The sequence below is a fragment of the Fundulus heteroclitus genome, chromosome 15, assembly GCF_011125445.2.
Source record: "Fundulus heteroclitus isolate FHET01 chromosome 15, MU-UCD_Fhet_4.1, whole genome shotgun sequence".
Lineage (NCBI taxonomy): Eukaryota > Metazoa > Chordata > Actinopteri > Cyprinodontiformes > Fundulidae > Fundulus > Fundulus heteroclitus.
This window is the reverse complement of record NC_046375.1, coordinates 24,601,625-24,623,382: the sequence shown is the minus strand read 5'-3', so window position 1 is coordinate 24,623,382 and position 21,758 is coordinate 24,601,625. Positions and strand designations below refer to the sequence as shown.

Sequence of the window (21,758 nt, the reverse complement as noted above, 5' to 3'; positions counted from 1 at the left end):
ACCTAGAATTTGTAAAATCTGGAGACTTTACGCTGCAAGTCCAGGTCTTTGTTTCTGACTCGAGTCCTTATCTCTGTACGGAGCCACTAAGTGCACCCTCGCCCTGTACCTGACGTCGTGTTGTTCGTTCTCCTGATCATGAAAGATAACAATTGCCTAGATAATAAAAAAAATAGTAGCTGATTGCACTAAACAAATTGATAAAACAGCTTATGTGCAGAACAAGCTACTGATTACCTGTGAGTGTGATGATGACTAAGAAAGGGCCTGCTAGTATCAGGCCCTTTCAGGAATAAACTAAACTTTCTCCACTCACTTCTTCCCCTTATGTGCCAGGGGTGCTTGATCAAATAATAAATACAGCAGTGGTGGCGATCCTGCTGAGAATCAACAGCACACAGAGGCTTCATATAGCCCGATGCCTCATCACTCTGGGCTCCCATCAATACACTTAAACCTAATTAGGCGTCTTTCAGCTAAACCCTCTGTTTGGAGTCGTTTCTAACAACAGGAAGCACATTTTGATCACAAACGGTTCATCCACCGAGCGCCAGTAACCTGACGCTACACTACAAGTCAGCAACTAAACCAAGCACAGGCAGCCAATCAGACTGACTCCCTATGGAGCATTGCACCATTTATATGTGCGAAACATGTCGGTAAGTGACACGTCTCCTGTAACGGCCTGTAAGCACGGAGAAGAAGTCTGCATCGGCTCGGACAGAAGGCTTCGCCCACCTGGACGTGTCTCACTCCTGTGACGGAGCGAGCAGCCTGCCTGATATTCTGCCTCAGAGCTCCAGGTGCCTCCTCGGTGGTTGCCTCGCCCACTCGCATCCAAAACACGCTCGCACCAACGTCGGCTGGCTGCTCGCTTGAAGCGCATGGATCTGCTGGCGGTGCCGTCACACATCCCTTCCTCCATAACAAACACACTGACATCAAAATGCCAGGTCTTTGAGATGCAAAGAAAGCAGGACGCGTTTCCACCTTTACCGGCACATTTATCTTTCACAATTCGGTGGAAAAACAAACTAATCTGTTTGAGGGGAAAAATGGCAAAATGGGTTTTGTTCCGTGCGCTATGGATTACAAACTATGGTAAAAAGTTCAAGTGTGGTTTCTTCCCACTATAACAGTGAGGCAGACACCCTGTCTACTTTTAAGACTAATCTTAAAACTTTCCTTTTAGACAAAGCTTATAACTAGAGTGGCTCATACCCTGAGCTACCTCTATAGTTATGCTGCTATAGGCTTAGGCTACTGGAGGACATCAGGGTCTATTTTTCTCACTCTGCTGAGTTCTCCTACTGTTCTCCAGATTTGCATTGCATTACATTGAAATGACTGTTGTCATTTCAGCTTTTAACTTTTTGCTCTCTCTCTGTTTCTTAATTTCAGGTACACCTGGTCTGACGTTCTGTTAACTGTGACGTCATCCAGAGAAGACGGCTCACCCGCTACTACCATCTAATATAGAACAGATTACTGGATCAATGTGTGCTTCTGTGCTTGTGTGTCTTTCTTGTTGTGTCTATGCTCTGTCTTCTGTAACCCCTGTCGGTCGAGGCAGATGACCGTTCATACTGAGCCTGGTTCTGCTGTAGGTTTAATGGGTGGTTTTTCTTTCCACTGTCGCTTTATGCTTGCTCAGTATGAGGGATTGCTGCAAAGCCATGGACAATGCAGATGACTCTTCCTGTGGCTCTACGCTTCTCCAGGAGTGAATGCTGCTTGTCGGGACTTTGAAGCAATCAACTGGTTCCCTTATATAGGACATTTTTGACCAATCTGTATAATCTGACCTAATCTGTATAATCTGATTGATTTTGACTTTGTAAAGTGCCTCGAGATGACATGTTTCATGAATTGGCGCTTTATATATAAAATTGAATTGAATTGAATTGAACACATTTCTGTACAGGCTGGTTGTTGTAGACAACGAGTCTGTCTTTCGACCTTTTAGTCCAGACATATGGAGAATACAGGAGGCTGTGGTCACATGTAGAGCAAAACCAGAACTAACCCAGCAGGGATTCCCTCAGATGCTTCTGTGTTACAATAAGCAATGGCCGCCTTCATGATCACTTCATGGAGCCCTCCCTCCATTAATGTCTCTACAAAATATGACTTTAGGGAAAGGTTGCCTATGAGCAAATACCTGGAAAACCCACCTGGGACAGCTGAGCTTCAGGTTGGTCATATTCTCCGTAACTAATGAGATGTGTGTTGTCAAGAAGACTGATTGCTGCAATTAAGTTAAAAGGTGCTTCAACAAAGTATTGGTTTATGGGTGCAGGCTTATGTAAGCGGGTTTTAAAGGCTTTACGCCACACTGAAGGTGGAAAAAGTTTTAAAATGGTTCCTCATATTCCTGTTCATCAAAATCTGCCATTTTAACACGAGTGTGCAGGATTTTCTATCCACCATGCGTGCTGGTGTAGTGAAAAGAGCCCCTCTGCCTCGGCGTACGTGGACAGACCCCACAGCTGCTTCATAATGATCAAGGCCTTGCACTGCGCTCGCGGCTCTCATTCAGAGGGCAGTTTATTTAAATGAAGCTCTCGCATGTTCGGCTGGAAACCATTGTATTTACGCAACATGCCTGTTCCAGTTCTCCCCGCTCTAGTTCCTCCCATGTTTCCCCCCCCTCTCTTAGTCCCTCGCTTCATATCAGCGAACATCCTTTATGCCGGTTACATAAACCTCAGAGCGGACAGCGCAGTGCAGAGCTTGAATCGAGCCAGATTCACAAACACCGGAGGAAGACGTAGCGTCATCGCCCGCCCGTGTCATTACATAACTCCAGTAGAGGCAATTAAGTTTTCACAGGCGGCAGTGACCTTTCGCTTCACGTCCCCAATCAAAAGCTGCACATTTGCATCTGGCCTGCCCCCGCAACGGACTAAACGTCCACCATGTTCTCACCTGATAAACCACTGGCTGTGGTAATGATGGTAGGTTCTAAATCAGAACCAATGCAAAAAGAACAAAACAGTGTTGCATTCTTATCATTCTGAGCTACTAGAAAGCAAATGACTGGGTAGAGTAACGCCGGCAGATTGAAATGGCCGCTGAGAGACATCGTTCAACGGATCAAGCTGTTGACCTGTAAGGCTGCTCCATCATCCGTGAAACATCTCCACTCAGGAGACACAGATTCGTCCTGAGACCGCCTGCTGATTTAGACTCTGGCGGGACGGTCCTAGTTATATTACATTTTTAATTCCCTTACAGAGTCCAGGTGCCAACGCCTCACCGAGAAGGACGCCTCATCTCACTTTAGGATACGGCAGTGCTTTTGAACGTTTTCACATTTGAATTTTATTGTGAATATTTGTTTAATATTTATCTGCAATATTTACAGTGCAACCGCACCCAGTTGGGTTTTATATTCTTTGTCGATCCATCCTTTTATTGCAAGTCTTTTGGGGGCGTTTCTATGAAAATGACACAGTTCTTTGCAACAGAGTTCAAGCTCAGCCACCAAACACCAGGTTTCAAGTCTTGCAGCAGATTGGATTTAGGCCTGGACTTTGACTAGGACGTTCTTACACATGAATCTACTGAAAATCATGAAAATATTTTCTTCCATTTTACAGCCATGCAGATTTTTGTTGGTGCGTTGCATACACTTGTAGTAATAGTTAAGTAGAAAAACTGAGTATTTTATTTTAAGTGCTTTTTTCTTCTTCTTTTATATTGTTTGATGTACTTAACTGTCCTTTTTGTAATTTTACTTGATTCTTGTAAGCTGTCAGAGTTTTTAGAAAAGTGCTATACAAATAAAATGTATTATTATCTATTATTATTATTATGACTGGGTAGAAGAAGTATGTGGTTGTAACGTGACAAAATATCAACAAAGACTCAAGTGGCATCAATACTGCGGGGACAAAATGTTTTCACTGATCTACCTTCACACAAATATGAGATCCAGTCCCGTTATTAATCCAGAGGGTTTAGTGTAATATTGTCTCACTCTTTGCAGCTACTATGTAATGGCTTTAACTCATTTTGGGAGACTCTATGAGGTTTAGGAGTATGCTTATTGAATTTTTGACCTTTCTACTAGAAACACATTTGTGAGGACAGGAGCTGATGATGGAGGAGAAACGCTGACAGTCTCTGTACTGCTTCCTCCCAAAGGTGCTCTATCACATAGGGTTCTTAAAGCCAAACTCACTCATCCATGCCCTCATAAGCCTTGCTCTGTGCACTGAAGCAAAGTCGTTTTAGAAGAGGACTGGGCCATCCTCAAACTGGTCCCACAAAGTTTAAGGCATGAAATTGTCCAAAGTGCTAAACGTTTTGGACTGCTGAATCATAAAGGGTTGCTTTGAATGGAACTAAGGGGCGGAGCACAACTCCTGAAAGACAGCCCAATCCATCCATCCATGGATACCCGACCCATCAGTCCCGCAAAGTAGACGTGTAACAATACATTGATCCACATTGATATATAGAATAAATCATTTTTACATTAATGCAAAATGAAATAGCGTAATTTTTAAAGGTGTGCCTTTATTTTGAAATCTACAAAGCATGAGACTGAAGTGAACAGGTGATCTATTATTATTATCATATTAAAGTTAGAAGAATGATGTTTTTGATTTAAATCCCTGTTTAGTAATAATACGATCAAATCATATTTAGTTTTTTGCTGACTTTATATCAATGCAAATAATATTGCTAAATGGGGCGATGATATTGTGTCGCATCGATCGGAAATCGTAACAAACCTTGTGATTTCGGCCAACAACGTATCGCCATCCAAACAAATCGATATATAACATCGTATCGTGATAAGGCTGGTGATTTACACCCCTACCGCAGAGTGTCTGTACGTATCTATTGACTGCTGAAGGCGCTGAGCGCTGCACACAATGCGCCTCAGCTAATCCCACCCTGTGGTTTTACACGGCCTGCCATCACATCCATTTTCTCATAATACTAATAACAATTGACTGTGGAACATTTAGCGAGGAAATTACCGACTGGACTCATTGCCCAGGTGACGTCCCATCCCTGTTATGGCAACGCGCTGGAAGTCACCGAGCTCCTGAGGGAGAGCGATTATTGCACAAATGTTTGTGGAAACAGTCTTCATGCCCAGCTACGTGATTTTACACGCTTGTGGCCATGGGACCGATTGGCACGTCGGAAATACAACGTTACTCATAACATTCTTTTAAATGAAAGTGCAGCTGCAGTTTGTAAGTCATGGTGTGAGAACAGAGGCCTCTGAAAATAGTTCTGCAATCATCTCAATTTACTGACAGACGAATGCAACATCCATACATCCATCCTGGTGGCTGAAAAATGCATTTGTTCAGTTCCCTTACCCACAGGAAACAACGTCCTCTGTATCGTTCTCGGTTTTTGATCTACATCTTGGCCAATCCGCTGTGTCTGCCTGCTCTGAGCTGCCACAGACCCATGTGTCCTTTGCTCCTGACTTTTTGTGACCCTGTCATCAGCTGTTACCTTCATGCCGACATTTGTGGTGGGCAACGGTAAGGAGTGCGACCTCCTCACCTGATGTGAACAGGATGACAGCGAGGAAGAGGAAATGGAAAAAAAAAAAAAAGAAAGAAAGAAAAGAACCGTGCTGCCGGTTATTAAAATCATAAACACAAGCTGTTGATTGCCGCTCTGGATACACGGACCCTCCCGTGCGCTGCCATTGTGTTTGCATGCAAACAGGCGTGTGTTTACACTTTAGCACATCCATTTTGTTGCGAGGTCGGTGGCAGAGTGAGGTTTGCTGATTAGAGCAGCGTGACTTCATTTACAGCCCTACAAAAAAAAAAAAAAAAAGAAAAAAAACGTGCTAGGAAACCAGGCATTCAACTTGTACTGTGGTCGTTCCAGCTCGCTTCGCTTCACATCACTGAGCATTTATTACTGCTATCTAGAAGAAGGTCTGTGTCGTTAAAAATGCAACTGAAAAAGTCCATTATTTCAGCTGTTCGGTTCAGAAAGGGAAACGTATCTATTGTATTGCTTCATTACGCGCGAGGTGATATTTTACAAACATCTTTCATTGCTGATTTTAATGACTCTTATTTTAGTTAATAAATCCCCTCAGTTCGGTTTGTCTAAATTTTTATTTAATCAGACTATACAAAAACGTGGGCCTGTTCAAAGTGCAGTACCTGTACTGTAGAGTAAAGCACAGTACAGGCTCCTGCTGCAGGAATGACTGCATTAGTGCAGCGTGGCATGGAGACTCTGATGTTCCTCATCCTCGTTCTAATATTATCTACGTGGTTTAGGTCAGGCCAGCCAATCAATCCAATTGATTTCCAAATATAATACGAGCTTTATTCAGAAAAGAGGATTTATGGCCACTGAAGAACACTCTAGTTCTTTTTCTCCCAGCCAGGTATTCTGATGCTGTCTCTGCACAAGGAGGATAAGCAACAAAACTGGCTAAAAAGCTGGCTGTTGACAGATTGCTGTATTCAAGAATATTAATGTTGAGTTGAAGGAAAAGGTGTGGCAGGTACCTGAGAGGAATAAAGCATAACATTTGGTGGAGATTGACTAAGTGTGGACTGCAGCTGTGCGTCTGGGCCTTAAGATCCACCACACACACACACACACACACACACACACACACACACACACACACACACACACACACACACACACACACACACACACACACACACACACACACACACACGCGTGGTGCTCCAGGACCTGAGCTGTAGTCTTATTCCTCGTGTTTAGCTGCTCCTAAACCAGAATATCTGCTGGACGACGGCCAAGTCTGCAGTCTTTTCTGTGAATGTGTGCACCACCATGGCAATAACATTTCTGCTATAAAATTATTTGTATTGGTCTTATGAAACTGAAAGAAAGGGAATTTAGATTTTTTTTTTTTAAATAACTGTAAGAAATAATCATCAAAATGAACACTTTTGAGTTTAAATCAGCAAAGCAAATACATGTATTTACCTTTATCTCTGGGAAAATCAGATATCTTGTGTTTTTACAGTCACAACCTAACTGGAAAAGATTCAGTCTCTGCCTCCATTCTGTGTTTGCTCTCCACTTAAATCTCTGGCTCTGTTTCTTTCTGTACTAATTTAATTAGTCACAGAATTAAAACGCGGAGCATTTCATCCAACCATGAGCAATTGGTGATGTGTTATCATATAATATTTTATGATAGTGGAAAGTGGACTTTGCCTCACAATAGCGCCCTGTTTGCCTCAGCCTTCTATGGGAACATCCTGCACTGCCTTGTTCTCGCGAAGGCACATAATGGTTCTTTGTCAAATGAGTTGATTGTGTGCCTGTTTGTGTTTGCTTCCATGCTCTTTCACATTCAGCATTAGCTTCACATCTAAATGTCCATATATAGCTTGGCAAATGTTTGTCTATGACTTTTTGAGTGACAAATTTAATTATGAGACAGGGAAATACAGAAACTTGCTGTGAATAGTGTGAGAGACTGGTCCTTCGTAAACCTGAGACTGAATGATGTGCTGAGATTTGAAGTGAAAGGTCAACCACATTGGCAGATATTTGTTGGTATTACCGCATCCACTTGTCACTTTTTACAGCTCATATCACTTCTTAGCAAGATTGCGGTGTTAAAGTGAAATATGCCAAGTTAAGATTGCCAAAAGCCTTCCTTCAAAAGGAAGGACTAAGCTATCTGAGCAAAATGACAAGAAGTATATATGTTTGTAGGAGTCAAGATGAGGCTTTCAAAACTATGAACAGCGTAGCAAGTATCAAATTTGGTGGAAGAAGCATAATGCTGGGGGTCTGGTTTGGATCTGCCAGTACAGGTGCAGTTTGCTGAGTAATAAAGGCAGAGGCGTCCCCTCTCAGATGGTCAACTTCACATCAGATCAGCAGATGGATGGTTGAACTGCGAAGGGCACCGTTATCCTAAACACACATTAAAACTGGTTTTGGACTGGACAAGGCAGGTTAGCATTAAGCTTCTGGTATGGCTGGGACCTTATATTTTAAAAGCTGGGCCGGTGCCAGGAAACTAGCCATAACTAACGGGGACCATTTCTGATATGAAGGGGGGTTAAAGGTTGCTCCTTTCAGTTTTCACTCCTCTAAATGCCTCATTGCCACTAACATTGGCAATGAGTAGTCGTATGAATGTGTATGTGTCAGTGAGAGTGATTGGGTGAATGTGGCTCTAGTGTACAGCGCTTTGGGTGGTCAGTATGACTGGAGATAGCTATATATAAGTTCAGTCCATTTAAAACACAGTCTGGTCTGTTGTAGTGAAGAATTAGCTGAAACACAAATGCTTAACTCTCTACATACAAGTCCATCAGCTCAGAATACAGGATGTTGGATACATGTGCCGGTAATTAACTTGCTTCCTACTGGAAGGAGACCCAGGACTCTCTGAGGGACCTCCCCCTCTGGCCAGGGGATGTCTTGGCATTCCCCAGAATGAGTTGGTGAGTGTCTCTGTAAGTCTGGGGATCCCTCCTGAACCTCCATGTTACCTCCATGCTCCAGCATCTACAGTATCAAGAGGTTGACAATTGATGGTAGGACATTTCAGTCTCCCAGTAAGGTTGCACTTTTGTTCCCGGAACCGAAGCAAAGAAAAGCAAAATTACCCTCAGAGACCAAGTGTCACTAAAGCTGGAGGCCTCTACAGAGGAATCCACATTAAGCGCTACAATATCAGCCTTGTGGCCTGCTCTAAAGAAAATGACATTGATTACGGACCAGAAAAGTCCAGAAGCCATCTCCCATTGATCTGTTCCCACCGCTAGTGCCCACATGTCACAGACACATGGTTAAATGAGAAAATGTGGAGAAATATACCCGGACAGGTCATCAGAGACAGTTTCTTACCTGTTGGTGGTCTTACTGTGATGGTGACAGTCAGCTACAACACATTTATATTAAACTGATCTGTATCATTTAACTATTAAAAGACACACCAAAAACAGATATTTTGGTTGTCGGAACTTGCAAAGCATTTCATCCACCATTTTATTATCAACTTAATTCACCCTGAATATGACAGGCAGTTTAGTCTTTATCGGTGCTGTGTAGCAATTATCAGTGATAATTGAGATGTAGTCACTTTAAGTCAAAACTCAGATCTGGTGATGCCCTCACACCCACATTAACTGTGTTCCAGTGTTGCAAGTCTAAAAACCAGTTTTTCTGTAGTCACTGAGCAGGCTAACTACTCTGAGTAATGCAAACATGATTACAATGTATTCATCTGCATATTATTCACCCAAACACCGTAGCAACCAGCTTACTAACAGGGGTTGCACATGACTCTATGTTGAACACATTTTCTGAGGTACAAAGAGTGCCAATTGACCAGTTGTTTTAAAGTCACCTCAGCCATGATGTTTTAGCAAAAAATGATAAAAGCCATGCAAAAAAACTAAACATTTCAAATGTTAGCCTGCCGCTGGGAGCCTGTCAAAGACTCAGAGTGTAGTAATGTTTACCTGAAGGGTCCAAGAGAAGCGGGTGTTTGGTTCTTTGATGGCTCTGATGATTCTGTATTGTTACAGCACTGTGAAAAAGTTTCTGACTCATTACAGATTTTTTTTTTTTTTTTTTACTGTTCTTTTTTGCTTTTGGGATCACACTTTAATTCTAATGTCAGACAATGTTGTCTTGAGTAAATACAAAAGGTAATTTTTTAAGTCAAGAATTCAGTCCAGTGTTATCAATGACACCCAAGACTTGAAGAAAAAAAAAAATAAGAAATCACTAAAATAGAACCTGTCTACAAAATGAAGTAGGCAAAAAGATACACATATAAAATACACATCTTGTACCGATCTGAAGAAATTCAACAATAGATAGGATATAGAGTCACTGACATCAATCCATCTGGAAAGAGCTTCAGAACCATTTCTAAGGCTTCAGTACCAGAGAACCACAGTGAGAGTCATTATCAAAAAATTGAGAAAACGTGAAACAACGACACCTTCTCTGGAGTGGCTGGCCTACCAACATTACTCCAGAAGGTCGCACGAGATCCAAAAATATCTGACGCACTGCAGGCAAAAAAGAGACCTGGCAAAAATTGCAAGACCGCTCTCATATGTGCCAAACAGATCTTGGTGATCCTCAAGTCTTTTCAATCCACATATTCTGTGGATTGAAAAGACAAAAGGGGAACTTTTGAAATGTGTGCGTCCTGTTATTTCTGGGATTACAATAAATCTGTAAGGGAGTAAATGCTTACAGCACGTAGAATAAATGAGTCATTTAAAAGTCAAGTTAAGTTTGACCAAGGGCTTACACTTGTGTTTACTGACAGAATGTGTGACAGCCATGATGAGCCGCCATCTTTATTTTTGTAAGAACAAAATGAGACTGTATGAGACTGAATGAGACTGAAAGAGACTGAAATGTGACTGTCATAATACAAAGGCTTTAGGGTATATAAATGATAAAAAACATTTGTCAGCATGGGTCTACACTTCATCCTGTGTCACCTTTACCATCCAGGGTCACCCACCAGGATCCTGTTTGTAGACTTGAGCTCGGCCTTTGACATGATCACCAGAAGCTCAGCCGGCCTCCAGTGCCGCCCTCCACCTGGTCCGTGGGTAACCAGCTTCCTCAGTGACCGCCAGGGTTAGAGTTAGGCTGGGGGCATCTTCTCCTGACCAAGAACAGTCAACACCGGCGCCCCCCAGGGGTGTGTTCCCTCCCTCTCTCGTCTTCTCTCTGTACACTAATGGCTACACGTCTGCGGACCCGTCGGTGAAACTCTTGAAATGTGCAGAGGACACCATTGTCATTGGGCTGATGAGTCTGCATACAGACTGGAGGTGGATTGGCTGGTGAACTGGTACGCCCAGAACCGCCTGAAGCTAAACCCGCTAAAGACAGCGGAGATGACGGTGGACTTCAGGAGAACCCCCCTTACTCCTCCTACTATCCCCAACAACATTTTGTCTACTTTGGATCACTTCTGGTTCCTAAGAACCACCCTCTGTCGGTACCTGAGATGGTCCTCACACCTTGGCACCATCCGTCGGAAGACCGGCAACTCAAGAAGTACCACCTTCCTCAGGACTGATCATCTTCAACACTGCCATCAGTTTGTGTTGTGCTCATCTGTCTCTGTGTGGTTCAGTTCATCCACAAAACAGGTCCAAACTACAACGAGCAATTAGAACTGCAGAGAGGATCATCAGAACTGACCTTCTATCTATCCAAGACCTGTGGAGGCCCAGGGCCAGTAGAAGGCAGCTAAAATAGACCCAATATATCCTGGTCATGGTTATTCAGACGTTTACCTGCTGGTCGGCGCTACAGAGCATTGATGGATTAAACAAGCCGACGCAGAGCCAGTTTCTACCCCAGGCGGTGTTTCTGATGAACAGTCAGGGTCCTATATCCTATTTGTGCTGCCCCTGTTCTTACCCCATTTCCCTGAAAAACATCTTCTCTGTTACAGATTGTAATTGCGGTCTCCACGCTGTTACTTGTCTGCCCGTCTTCTTGCGTCATGCGAGCATCGGAATCCAAAGTCAGATTCCTTAGTACCCCCAGAATTGGTGAAATAAAGTGGATTTTGATTCATAGAGGAGGTCTGTTAGTTTCTCAGATCGTTAAGAAATCTGTAACCAGTGGATAGATGAAGACCGCACATGTCTGAGTGGAGAAACACGAGCATTCAAATGAGATCTGCATCATGGGGTGCTATAAGGCATGTTATACAACAGCAATGCAGATTCTACAGGGCGTGTTGTATCCTTGCCAACTGTGTTTTGTTTTTTTTTCATTCTAGGGATCAGTGGAGAGTTGGAATACAGCAGACACTAAATGGGACCCTGGACTATCAATGATCTACTCTGCATTGGCAGTAAGGTGGATGCGAAATGTCAAGAATGCTGCCGTAGTCCACAGTTATCGCACCCTGCAGCTTCATGTGCTAATCCCCAACAAATTGCCCCAATGCGAGGAGAGGGCTCTCAATTCAGGATCAGACACCTATTCCTAAACAGTGTCGTTTCCTCTCCGTTATTGAGGCTGAGCTCCTTATCTGCCAGCTTGTTGGACACAAACAGCAAGCAGAGAAGAAAGGGGCGATAGAAGTAGAAACCGGATTGGGGTCTTTATTTTTAGAAACAAGGAGAGGAAAAAAAGGAGACAGATAGTACAAAGGAATACTGCATGCAGTGATTAAAAAAAGGGACTAAAATAAGACCAATGCTTTGTGAGCACATGCTGCCAAAGACATTTATTTGTGTTCAGTCCCCCCCTTTGGTGTACATGAAGGGGTTTGGAGCCTCACAGTCACATTTATCACCACGTGGCCACTGCAGATGACACTACAGCGGCTAAAGGGCCGGGGAGAGACAACGTTTGACGAGCCAATCATGACAGGGAGGAGGGGGGGGGCTCATGGCTTTACTTATGCAGCACGGCTAAAAGCAAAAACAGGGGAGCTGACAGGGTGGGGCTCCATACTGCAGGTTACTGATGGGGCATACAACCATATGACTAGCAATCATCCAAGCATCTTCTGCACAAACCCTCTACTGCCTGCTTCAAACAGAATGCAGAGCCACTTCAGTTTTACGACTTCAGAGATGCAGCAGATGTCGTTTTTATTTCTGCAGAGTTGATGGAATCCCAGGCAGGAAAGCGATCAGAGCAACAGCAGTGTGCAAAGTTGCTCTTGTTCTTGTGAGATGCTGCTGCAGCGTTCCATCATGATGTCCCCTAATCCAATGCGAACGCATTTCGCTGCTTTTCCCGTCGCAGTCTTGCACAGCCGTGGGGATTTATGGCGCAGGATAACACCGTCTGTCGCATTCTCAACGTTATTAAAGACATTCCAGTCGGCGATCCTGGAGATTTTTATTTCATGCAGTCAAACAGGACAGATTTGACAGCTTAAAAACCCTTAAAGTTCTTGATGGACATCGACACGCTTCAGTCAGCCAGGCAAATTTGGTCTTCAGGTGAATAACGAAGAAGTCGTACAAAAAAAACATCTTAATGTATGCCAAGATTAAAATACTGTACAAAAATAAAAATGGCAAATTATAAAGTAAGAATCTGCCATCGTTTGTGAGGAATAGAAAACAGCTCCTCAAATAAATTGCAGCATTCAAATTAGCTCTACACGCAAGCAAATGTAAGTTACATGTGGCAAATTTCACAGATGAAACCTAAAGAAACCTGTGAGTTTGATCAGGTTTCAGAGTTCAGATCAGATACAACCAAATTCCATCAGAGGGCAGCACTCAAAACAGGCTGTTTATCTGACGAGCTCTCTGCTGCCTGTATGCGTGTCCAGTTAACGACTTGACACGCTGCCCCTGTGCTGAGGCAGCCTAAGCACTCAGTAATGCTCTGCCGCTAGTGAATAACGCTGGGCTGCTGTTCAATTCAATAACACCAATACGCCAATTAGTGCACCATTACCGGGTTGATCATTTTGACGTACTGGATCATTCCTAGCGCAAACTTTCAAATATCTAGACGACTCAAACCTGAACTGGATGATTCTACAAACAAAAAGATACAAGGATTTGTAAAAATGCAGTAACATTTTTGTTACTGCAATCAATAAAGTGAAAACTTTATTGATTTTCTAAAAAAAAAAAGACACGAAATCTGCTGTTGTCTTGTCTCGTCTCATGCATATAAATAGTCTTGGAAACACCACTGCTGGATGACATGCAGTAGCGACGGCCCAAGCCTCAGCACACATAGCTGGTGACCCTTCGGCCTGAACGGACCGAAGGGTCACCAGCTATGTGTGGCTGAACGAACGGTGCTGGGTGACGTTTGTAGACCTCAGCACACGCAATGCTGGGAAACGCACAACCTACAGGTGATTTGCCTACTGTTTATGCTTCGCTGACCCAAACATACGATAATGCCTGGGTATGATTTCAGCGTGAAAGTCGAAGCTCTGGAAATGTACAAAAAGTCCAACTGGCAATAACGCAGCCTGAGTAGATGCCCATTCTGGGGTGTAAAACGATATGTTCGGAGATTGATGAGTAACTGAAGCTTTTTATCTCATATCATATGTATGTACACAGAAATGAGTAGCGGCCGCCTATGTCCACGATATTTATTACATTTACTCTCAAGAAGTGTACCCTCACTTCCTCCAATCATCTAGCACTAATGTTAATTTCTTTGTCGCACATATTATTTTTCAGTCTGCAACTCCTTTATCTTTCTTTCTCCTTAACTTTAAAAATCTTTTTAGATTCTTTTACGCACTCAGAATAATAATAATATAATCCTACATGAGCTGGAGCAAAGGCAGGTGTAAGGAAGAAAGCATCACCTGACCATCCAAATACATCTGCGTCAGAGTCACAAAGTTGGATTTCAAAAGCAAAAACAGAAACTTGAAGGCAGTAGGAACTTGCTACAACTTCAATATCTCTTCTTAGAGAATGAAGCAGTAAGGCAAGATATTTTGAGCTAAATTTAGATATGTTCCACTCTTTGTGAACTCTGAGCAATTATCATTAGTCGACGTATCTCCACACTGGATAATTACTGTGGAGATGTTGAATATTTGGCTAATACTGTGGATAATACCACATTTTATCTCCATGCACCGCTGCGACCCGACGGCCTGGGTCTGGGCAGTGGCCATTTTGTTTTTTCCTGTTTTTGTTTACGTGCAGATTATTTTTCTGAGACTGTGCAGAGCCGTCCCACGGGAGCTGAGTGGTCAAAAACAAAAGCCCAAACATCGCCTTTCAGCCCACAGCTGTTTACTCTTTGGCAGATTCCACCTGCAGAAAACAGGACGCTCTTCTTCCAGTTCCCTCAAACGACCTTAGACCGCAAAGCCGGTGCCCTGAGTTTTTTTTTTTTTATTTAAAGAACGCAACATTTTAAGGGGAAATTTGCAAATTTTTTCACAAGAGCTCAGGACTAGGATATAGTCTTTAGCTTAGTTCAGCTACATCACAGGGACAACCTTTGAATGTAAAACTAACAATACATGACGATGCGTTACATTCTGATAGGATTTTTAATGCAAAATCTCATTTTAAGGCAGTTTTGTGTTTGAGATAATGATTAATAAAAATAGGCCGCAGGCCAAACTAACAGAATGTAACACATCCAAAGCACAGAAATAAACCATACAAACCCACGGCATCCAGTTGACAGCTGACATACCCACCGATGCTACTCAAAGTGGTCTGTTTAGAAGCGTCTTGGTAAAACTACCTACTGCTGAAGTCTAGGAGTCGCCCCTGTCTGTGCCCCCTGAGCACAGTGCTTCTAATGTGTAATATAGGAAGGAATTTGTCGTCATTTCAGCTTTTAACTTTTTGTTCTCTCTCTTTTTTTTCTTCATAGAAGGTACACCTGGTCTGGCGTTCTGTTAACTGTGTCATCATCCAGAGAAGACAGATCACCCGCTATTACCATCTAATGTAGAACAGATTCCTGGATCAATGTGTGCTTCTGTGCTTTTTTGTCTCTCTTGTTGTGTCTCTGTTCTGTCTTCTGTAACCCCAGTCGGTCGAGGCAGATGACCGTTCACACTGAGCCTGGTTCTGCTGGAGGTTTTTCCTTCCCGTTAATGGGTGGTTTTTGTTTCCACTGTCGCTTCATGCTTGCTCAGTATGAGGGATTGCTGCAAAGCCATGTACAATGCAGACGACTCTCCCTGTGGCTCTACGCTTCTCCAGGAGTGACTGCTGCTTGTCGGGACTTTGATGCAATCAACTGGTTTCCTTAGATAGGACATTTTTGACCAATCTGTATAATCTGACCCAATCTGTATAATATGACTGAACTTGACTTTGTAAAGTGCCTTGAGATGACATGTTTCATGAATTGGCGCTATATAAATAAAATTGAATTGAATTGACTTGAATTGAATTGAATTGAATTAATTGAACTCAATTGAATTGAACTGAGTGACTGACCTTAACTTGCATGATGCAAGGAAATGCTAGCAGCTTCAGCTTTGGTAAAATGGCTGATGGCGACTGTTGGACTCTGGCCAAAGATCGGCGTTTTCAAACTTTGTCACTCTGGGTCCCTGAGCAAGACCCTTGACCACAGATTGCTCCCCGTGTGCCCCTTAGTGTCGGCAGCACACTGCTCTCTAAGGGAGGGGTAAGAAGAGACCAAATGTTTCCCTCTGTGCAACTATAAGGGGAGATATTTATTTATTTGTCATGCAGGAATGTTTGCCTGTTACCTCCATCTAAAAAGGTTGGAGGGTAAGTTGGTGAATAAAGCTTGAATATTCAGCTATGGGATTGGTGCCGCACCAAATTTAATCGTGAACCTGATTTAAGTCAGACAACTAGTAGGATTACAAGCTAGCCTGTGAAATAGCTCCTTTGTATGTATCATAGATTTGCACATCATAATAGAGGTCTAGAAAACAGTCGCTATGCTTTCATAACCTAAGCAGCCATGTTGGATTTTCAGGTCGAAGACGAGGAGAATTGTCTGACTTTTCCAGTTAGAATTGTAGATTAGGGACTTTTTCCCGTTTGCTTTCTGATAAAGTGATTCTGATTTCTGGCTTGATGAGCGTGTTTTAGTCTTTGGGTAGAGAGATTTAGAGATTAATTCTCCCCCGCAGTGGACATCATGACATTTCAGGCCCTTGTAGGCTCCTTTCACATGTGTCAAGGGATGCCACTCAACAAGTACATTTACATTAAAATCACTTTGGTATTTCATAAGTATCCCTGATGTTTGCCACAGTCCAGTGAGGTCTGAGCATCAGAATCAAGACAATAAATGTTAGAAAAAACTTTCTGAACATAGTGATCAGTCTGATATTGACTGAGGAGCATCGGGTATAATTGTGGCTCCTGAATAATGTATGTATTTATGGTATACATTTTGTTTTAAATCAATGTGTTGATAACATGAAACCATGAAACTCTGCTGTTTTTACTTAAGGTTATCTGTAGGTCTATACGTTTATCTAGTCAATGTTAACATATCTAAAGCTAATCCCTCTTGTTTTTACTTCCTTTAACAGACTTTAAGTGACTGAAAAGGCTATGTAACATTTTTTTGCTAATGTCATTGAGAAAAAAGCTCTGCTATGACGCATCCTAGGAGCTAAAACGTTTTAATCCTGGTCAGAGTCCTCATGGCTCCTCCAGGCTCTGAGACGATGAACTCAGAATGATGTGACCACATTCAAAGAAAGAGAAAAGGGTACAGAATAACAACCTTCAGACACCGTAAAGCATTGGCTGTAGCTTTTTTTTTTTTTTTTTTTACACAGGATAGCTTTCTTACACCTAAACTGTGGTTTGAGGCCAATGGACAGAAGCTGGTGGTCCAGCGTGTTGCTTCAGTGGACCTATAAAAGGCGCTTTAACAGAAAATAGCAGAAGCTAATAGTTGGGAGCGCACACAGGTACAGTCATTCATCATCTCCTGCGGGAGCTTGAACTCTGAAGCTGAGCTGTTTTCGTGATACTGCTCCTGGATTGGAATAGCTTTTTGTGCGGCAGAAAAAATATGGTCAAATACCCTAAAGTATAATATTAGATAACAAATAAACATTGTTCTGATGGGCTCTAAAACATCAATAAACCATCCTCAAAACACCCAATATGTTTGCATAGCTTCCTATAATCAAGGGGATTGTTGGGTCTGTAAATGTATATTGGTGATTGTAGATATGCAGCTTAATGGCAGATACAGTGCTTTACAAATATATAAGTACACCCTGAACCTCTTTCGTATTTCTCCATGTTACAAACCCAGACTCTAATGTATTTTATTGTAATTTTGTGTGATAGATCAGCACAGAGTAGAGCTTAATTGTGAAAATGATACACAGTTTTTAAAGGTTTTTACAAAAGCAACATCTGAAACATGTGCCCTGTGTTCATATTCAGTAAATCAATACTTTAATACTATAGAACCACCTTTGACTGCAATTAAAGGTGATAGTCTGTGGTTTGTCTCTATTATCTGTGCATATCCAGCGACACAAAGGTTTCCTAATTTTTCTTTGCAAAATAGCTAAAGCTAAGTCAGATTGGATGGCAAGCGCCTTGGAATATAAATGTCCAATTCTTAGGTGACTTGCAGCCTTGAACATGTTCTCTTTCGTATTTACCCTGTATTTACCGTAGCTCCATTCTTCTTTTCATGAACTGTTTTCAGCTTTACTGTACCTGATCAAGAAAAGTCTCCCAGAGCGTGTTTGCTGTGCCCCCTACATGGCTTGTGGCAAACTGCAAACAGGGCCTTGTTTGGATTTCTTTCAATGCATTTCTTCTTTCTATTCTTTCACGAAGGCCAAACTTGAGGATCTCATGAATATCAGTTGTCCTGTTGAAAGATTCTCCCACTGAAGCTGCAGATTTCCGTCTGAGTTACTATGGGCCTTTTGGCCTGTCAGTTTTTCTGGTACTGTAAAGTCTTGATAAGTTTGTGCTTATTCCCTAATCCTGCTTTATACTCCTCCAGAACTCGCTCCCTGGCTTGTCTGCTGTGTTCCTTGGTTTTCATGACGTTGTTTATTTTCTAATGTTCTCTAACAAACCTCTGATGCCATAACAGAACAGCTGGATTTATGCTGATATGAAATTACCCATAGCTGGACTGTGCCTCTTTTAATCATGTTGACTTCCGAAGACAGCTGATTGCGCTGGAATCAATTTAGGGGCATCAGGGTAGAAAGATGAAAGGAGGACGCGGCTGCACGCCATTTCCTGACCAAGATTCGTGAGAAAATGTTGAAAACCTTGTATCGTTTTCCCTCCATTTCGAAATCACCCATAGTAGTTGGTGTTGGTCTGCCACACAAACCTAAGTAAAGTGCAATGATGCGTGTGTGTGTGTGAGTGTGTGTGTGTGTGTGTGTGTGTGTGAGAGAGTGTGTGTGTCCCCACACGTGTGTGTGTGTGATGAAACAAAATGTTGACAAGTCCCAGGGGTGTGAATACCTATACTAGGCACAGTAGATGCTATTCATCAGGCTTGTTTTGAAGCCTGACTCAGAATAATGTGGGAAGAATGAGAGCTGCTAAAGGAAGACAAATAAGGTCTGTTACCAGACGCACAACGCACTCTGCTCGCCAGCATCAGTCACAGAAACTTCATGGCCATTGTGTGCATGCGCCATATAAGTGACTGCGGGACATGAACGATGGCCAGGATATTTAGGAGACATGGGATGCTCCTACAGAGAGAAGCCCCTCAGTAATATGTGTGGAGTATCTGCCTGACCCCCACCCTCAGCTTACACCCCCATCACCTCCACGTTACTGTAGCTCACCTTCTCTGCAGTCCAAACTGTGAAAACTGCAGGATGCGATATGCTGTGGCGATCATTACGCTCTAAGATGGCCCGCTTGGAAAAAAGGCGGGCTTTACTGGACTGTGGACCATTGTATTCACCAAGATGCAAAATAAAACATTTCCTCAAAAGGAAACTCTTTCTTGTTGGCAGATTTCACTCTGTTGTTAGACTGCAAGATTGCCACTAACGGGCTAAACATTCATTGTAAGTTTAAGTGACAGCATCCAGCAGCAAAAGCATGAGCCAGCTGCCTATGCACCATGTGGTCGTGTAAAGCAATTCCAGCTGCGCCATAGATGCAATCTGCTGCATCATCGCATTTAAAGACAGCCAGTCTGCATGTCTGCATTCCTACGTCTCACAGCAGCCATGCCAACACAGAGACATGGCCGTCCATGCATGCAGATATTGACCAAGTTTAGGACTAGATCTTGGTTTCAGATTACAAATATGATTATTTTTTTATTTTTATGTTTTTGCTCCAAACAACAAAGCAATTGATTGCACTCTCTGGTTGTTTCTCCCAGTGTGGTAACAGGGAAAACACTCTTTACTGGAATGCGGGGTGGACCGAGATGTGGATGCGGAAACTGGTGCACACTACTGTGCGCCACTTATCCATAGTTAAGTGGTAGAAGGAGGGGTGGATGGATCGGACCCCGTGGTGGATAGTAGAGGAGGAATCGGGCGGGGGTGTCGTAGTGCGGGTTTCACCGCGGTCCTCCCTGGAGGGAAACCCCCCCCCCGCCCACCACTCTTACACCCAACACCAGGGTCTTTTGGTGCTCCCTTTGCGCCACGGTCACGTAGAAGGTGCCACGCAGTTGGCGTGAAAGCAGTAAAAGGATGCGACGCATTCTTATAGCACGATCGTGGCCACCCCTCCCACCCTGAGAGCAGCACACGCTCCACCGCAGCCCCCCTGCCTCCTGTTTGCGCCACAGGGAGGACGGCGCTTTTCGCTCTTTCAGGCTGTCACTGACTGATTCATGCTTCATCATCTCACCGCGACACCGGCGAAGCCTGAAGAAAACAACAGCGAGCTTGAGGAGGGGGTGAAGGGGGTTGCAGTCGTATTTTGTACCAAAAACCAACCGAATCCCCCCCCCTCACAATGCGGCGTTCAGGCACACAGCCCCCCTCTATGAAGCCGTTTTTTTCCCCCCATCAATATTCCACCTGCTGGATTTGCGCGCACTCTCTGGCGCTGTCCGTGGTGCTGAGAACGCAGAAAACGCCCACATCCAACATGCGCATTATAGCGCAAGGCAGCCATCCTCCCAGCGATCCGCTGCGTGTTTCAGATTCAACACTCAGGAGGTCACGCATTGCCTCCCACTCCACTCAGCCGGCTCTGATCGTCTTTTCCTCCCCACAGATAGCAATAGATAGCAACAATTACATCTTTGGACAGCCAAACATAATCCCATTTACCTCCTTGTTAGGTTCGTTTATTACAGGGGGAAGAAAACGTGACATCAACCTGCTCGAATCCCGTTAAACCTCTCACGTCAAAGCACCTTGTTTTAAAAAGTGAACCATCCAGTTTGGTAAAAGAGCTGAGGTCTTACCTGCGCCTGTTGTCAGAGCCCCGCAGTCAGTATGGGAGGACGCGTCTGTCTGTATCAGCTGCTGAGCAGTAACAGCCTCTCTCTCTCTCCCTCTGTATGTGACTGGGATGCTGCAAAGGCACTGCGCGTCCTTCTGCTTCCTCCTCACTTCTTCTTCAATGGTGGGGGAAAGGGGGGGGGGGGTGGGGTGGGCAGTGCAGCTCTTGACAAAGATGGCGGACACTTTTGACGTCAGCAGCAGCTTTTAATAGATAACTGTCAGAGAGAGAGAGAGAGAGAGAGAGAGAGAGTGGCAGCTGCAGCCCCATAATAGAATATTTACATGTTTTTAAACTCCTGACGTTAGCTATCTATTTATCCTCAGCGGCACTGAAGGTTTTAGTGAGACACTCGTTTTTTTAAAATAATTCTGCTGAGAAATATTTTGTTTAAATGTGTGTCATTCTTCAAGGGAAGGGGAGGGGGGATCTGAAAAGTGTGGCATGCATTTCCATTCAGTCACCTTTACTTTGCTGCCTTTAAATACCTTCCAGGTCAAACGTTTCCCTTCAGAAGTGCCTTAATCAGTAAACTGAGTCCTCCTTTGTGTCATTTAATCTCAGTATAAGTCCAGCTCTTCTGTTTCTGGCCTCAGAGGTTTGTTTCTGACTATTATTGAACAAAAAACACCATGAAGACTAAGGAAGACACCAGACAGGTCAGGGATAAAGTTGTGGAGAAGGGTTAGGCTTTGACATAGTTTTATAAATATCTACAATTGGAAATTTAAGTTAATTTATTACAGAGGCAAGAAAACATGACATCTCTGGAGCCTCAGGTTCCAGACCCCTGACCTAAACTAACTGGGCGAGGATTAGCCATGATGGCCATAGGAACTGTGGAGATGATTTATGAGGGAATAGTAAAAGGAA

General features: G+C 43.3%; 1 protein-coding gene across 2 annotated transcripts in view; it reads right to left on the bottom strand.

The window, feature by feature from the left end:
• snap25a (synaptosome associated protein 25a) overlaps positions 1 to 21,016 on the bottom strand; it is a 44,054-nt gene extending 23,038 nt beyond the window's left edge. The window contains exon 1 of one of the 2 annotated variants that reach the window (XM_021324344.2): positions 20,848 to 21,016. The gene's annotated coding sequence lies outside the window, so the exon portion shown is untranslated. The remainder of the gene's footprint in view (positions 1 to 20,847) is intronic. The other variant, XM_012878099.3, reaches the window with a different exon arrangement.
• Between the last annotated feature and the right edge of the window lie 742 nt (positions 21,017 to 21,758).